This window comes from Lutra lutra, chromosome 3 (genome assembly GCF_902655055.1).
Source record: "Lutra lutra chromosome 3, mLutLut1.2, whole genome shotgun sequence".
NCBI lineage: Eukaryota > Metazoa > Chordata > Mammalia > Carnivora > Mustelidae > Lutra > Lutra lutra.
Window position 1 is genome coordinate 79,987,824 of NC_062280.1, and position 4,641 is coordinate 79,992,464.

At 38.0% G+C, this 4,641-nt stretch overlaps 1 pseudogene; it reads right to left on the reverse strand.

The window, feature by feature from the left end:
• Window positions 1-562: 562 nt before the first annotated feature.
• LOC125095247 (histone-binding protein RBBP4-like) lies at window positions 563-1,928 on the reverse strand (annotated as a pseudogene).
• Between the last annotated feature and the right edge of the window lie 2,713 nt (window positions 1,929-4,641).

Genomic DNA, 4,641 nt, shown 5'->3' on the forward strand with positions numbered 1-4,641 from the left:
AAGGGCCATCTGTACCCCAATGTTTATAGCAGCAATGGCCACAGTCGCCAAACTGTGGAAAGAACCAAAATGCTCTTCAACGGATGAATGGATAAGGAAGATGTGGTCCATATACACTATGGAGTATTATGCCTCCATCAGAAAGGATGAATACCCAACTTTTGTAGCAACATGGATGGGACTGAAGAGATTATGCTGAGTGAAATAAGTCAAGAGGAGAGAGTCAATTATCATATGGTTTCACTTATTTGTGGATCATAACAAAGAACAGGGAGGACAAGGGGAGTTAGGAGAAGGGAGTTGAGGGAAATTGGAAGGGGAGGTGAACCATGAGAGACTATGGACTCTGAAAAACAATCTGAGAGGTTTGAAGTGGCGGGGGGAACCCGGTGGTGGGTATTAGAGAGGGCACAGATTGCATGGAGCACTGGGTGTGGTTCAAAAACAAGGAACAGTGTTATGCTGAAAATTAAAAAAAAAACAAAACAAAACAAACAAAAAAAACACCCTCTGGGCTAGTAACATCGTTGATGGTACCTATCATAGAGGGATAGCCAAACAAGTCTGTATCTCAAAATCAGTGTTAAATCAACCTCAGGGTTGAGAGGGGAAAAAAAAGGGGAGTCTAAAATCACAAGAAGTGCAGACATATCTAGGACCCTTGTCCTTCTGGATCCACACTTCCTTCAGGATCTTCATCATTGTAAATGTTCTCTGCCATTTGCCACACTTGCATGATATTGTCTTCTGATACAGAACAAATCACCCAAGGTTCACTGGGATTCCAGGAGAAATCAGATATCTTGGCAGTGTGACCACCATGAATAAACAACAATTCTGGTGGCCCAGCTTCTGCATCTTCGGGGATTGTTCCTCTCCAATTTTACTTAAATCCCAAACATTCAGTCTGCAATCAGTACCACTGGAAGCCAAAGTGGTCTCATTGTGAGGCGATCACTGAACCTGGAATATTTCATCCCTATGTGATTCAAAGGAATGCAACTTAAGTTTCAGATTTCTCAGATCCCACAAGGCAACAGTCTTGTTGGCTGATCCTGTGGCCAGAATGAACTCACTGTAAGGATTGAAAGATAGGCAGTTCACTTCAGCAGTGTGAGCATCAACTGAGTGACTTGGTTTGGAAGTATTGTTTGAACGAGTATCCCAGATCATAATTTTCTGATCATCAGCAGCTGACCCAAACAGAGACTCATGGAGCAGATGCCAGGAAACATCTTCTACTACTGCTGTATGCCCTGTAAAGATGGTCTTCGCATCCACAACTTTTCCTTCCTTTGGTTCAGCACTGATGTCCCAGAGGCAGATGGTGTGGTCATCTGAAGCACTAAGTAAGTGCCACTGAGATTAGGATTCCAAGAAAGTCCATAGCCTTCCTTCTGATGTCCACGGAGACGCAAGTCTGGGTTGTACTCTCCAGAAGGGTCTGGTTTGGAAGGATGTTTTGTATAGTCAAAAACAAGAACATCACTGGATGGAGTCTTTGTCGCAATGATGCAAGGATTCTGGGGCATATAACGTGCTTGGTTTACTTCTCCTTCATGGTTGATCTTGATTTCTATTTCAATTTTTCCACTAACTGAGCCAAAACCTCCAAATTCTCCTTTCTCACTGTCGTAGTGTGAAGCATCGAACTGAGCATCATCGTTAGGGAGCTGCACACTGGCTATCACAAGATGGTTTTGTTCATTGGACGTGTGTGTTCCCAGGACAAGTCGATGAATGCTGAAGTCTTTCCCTTCTGGTCTGGTTACATCTAGAAGCCACTGCGCAGTTAGGCTAGGCCACTCCAGGGCATGGGTCATCACTAAATCGTAAAGAAAAGGGGTGTTCTTCTACCATATTTTGTGCTCTTCATTGATTACACATTCTTCTACTGCGTCATCAAAGGCTGCTTCCTTGTCGGCCATGGTGGGCAGGCAAGCTGGGGGGATCCCAGGGTCGAGTGTTGAGGGAGGGGTGGGGAGGCTATGGGCCATCTCAGAGTTTCTTATTTTAGCCTTCTGGATTACTCTATATTCTCCCTTATTACACTCATACTCTTTTTAGTTATGTAGTTTCCAAAATTTAAGGCCATTTTGTGCATGTGTGGAAATCCTATGCCTAGATGGAATGATAGAAAGAAAGAAATAGATACATACACACATATATGTGTTTATCAGATTTTACTTTAATACACTGCTACAAAATTACATATAGAAAATAGGTCAAATTCTGCTTATAAGTCTGTATTTCATTCCCTTGCATTTCAACTACTGATATCCAGCTTCTAATTCTCTGATAGATATGATACTTACACATGGACCTTTCCAAATATTTTGTCTAAATAAAATATGTTAAGTAAAAAAAAAAAAATCTTGCCTCTTAAACAAGAGTACATCTCAGCAGTGATTGAGTGGACCAGAACATATAATCCCTGTTTTGTTCTTCAGCTCAAGGAAGCATCTTATGGGGACATAACCACTCAGTAACATGTTTCATTCTCTCTTCATTTTAGCTCTTACTGACTTAATCCTCTTGGATAAATACTTTTGAAAACAAAAAAATCTCTTACCTTTCTCATGGGACAAGGGGCAACTCAGTTCTCAAAAACAGTCCTGGCTAACCTCTTGGGATAGACACTAGAGAAGAGGAAGCTCCATTACTTTGCAGGATACCTCCCCTCCTCACCCAAATGTAGTCATATTTTTAGTTTGATGGGGGAAGTTTGCATTTTTCTCTTAAAATTTTGTGGTGGATATAAGTAGAGGAATAATCAATGATGAAATAATATATTTGTGCACATGTTTTGAAATCTCTTAACTAACTTTTGTTTGAAAAATACTTAGTATCAAATATAAGATGATTTTCAAGTAACTATAGATGAGATGACAGGTGAATTTTTTTCTTTCTCTATTTCTCCTAAGATATATCACTTAAGTATTGTTTACATTTACCAAATTATCAAACATATTATCTCACAAATAATATGTTAAAATACTTCATTTCAAAGGCAGTAAAAATGTTGTTTTTGCCAATATTTTAATAAAGTCTTTCTCCTATATTAATATCACTTAAAAATTCAGTCATATAATAATGAAGCTTACTTGAAAATTGTTGTTATATGCATTATTTTTGAAAAAGCAAGGGCATTGGGTCATAATTTATAGTTTTCTTAGGCTCCTTACATGATCCAGTAAGTCATTACATAGTTATATATATCCTCAGCTTAAATTTTTTACAACCCACATTTTGTGATATCTTTTGGTAACAAATCTGCAGTTCTACTTTTCCTAATTGAATATATCAATTTAATATAACTTTTAAAGAATCATTTAGAATTTGCATTTCTAAACAATACAATAAAGTCATTAAGGTAGCTCTATCTTTTCATTTGGTTTTTGATTTCTTTTGTTGTGCAAAGCATTTTAGTTTAATGTAGTCCTGATGATTTACTTTTGCTTTTGTTTTCATTGCCTGGGGAGACCTATCTTGAAAAATGTTGCTAATGCCAATGTCCATGAGTTTACTGCTTATGTTTTCTTTTAGGAGTTTTATGGTTTTGGGTCTTATATTTGGGTCTTTAAATGACTTTGAGTATATTTTTGTGTGTAATGTAAGAAAGTGCTCCAGCTTAATCTTCTGCATGGAGCAGTCCAGTTTTCTGAACACCGCTTATTGAAGAGACTGCCTTCTTACCATTGTGTATCCTTGCTTCCTTTGTCAAAGACTTGGGATGCCTGGGTGGCTCAGTTGGTTGGGCGGCTGCCTTCGGCTCAGGTCACGATCCCAGGGTCCTGGGATCGAGTCCCACATCGGGCTCTCTGCTCAGCAGGGAGCCTGCTTCTCCCTCTGCCTCTGCCTGCCACTCTATCTGCTTGTGCTCACTCTCTCTCTCTCTCTCTCTCTCTGACAAATAAATAAATAAAATCTTCAAAAAAAAAAGACTAATGGATCACATAATCATGGGTTTATCTCTATTCTATTATTATTAACTCTATTTTATTCTGTCCATTAAATTTAATTGCTCTAGTGTCTATTTTGATGCCAGTATCCTATTGTTTTGATTATTATCACTTTGTAGTAGATCTTGAAATCAGGGATTGTGATGCCTCCAGCTTTGTTCTTTCTCAAGATTGTTTTGGCTACTTGGGGTTTTTGGGGGTTTGATACAAATTTTAGGGTTTTTTGTTCTAGCTCTGTGAAAAATGCCATTAGTATTTTGATGGGGATTGCATGGAGTCTGTAGATTACTTTGGATAGTATGGGTATTTTAACAGTATTGGTTCTTCCAATCCATTTGCATGGTGCATCTTTCCATTTATTTGTGTCTTCTTCAGTTTCTTTCATCAGTGTCTTACAGTTTTCAGAATATAGGCCTTTCACCTCCTCAGTCTTAATTTATTCATAGATCTATTATTCTTTATAATTGAGTTGTAAATGAGATTTTTTAAGATTTCCTTTTCTGCTATTTCATTATTAGTGTGTAGAAATGCAGTAAATTGCTGCATATTGATTCTTATATCCTGCAACCTTACTGAGTTTATCAGTTCTAAAACATTTTTGGTGGAGTCTTTAAGGTTTTCTGTTTATAGTATCTTTCTATCAGCAAATAGTGACAGTTTAACTTCCTTACCAATTTGG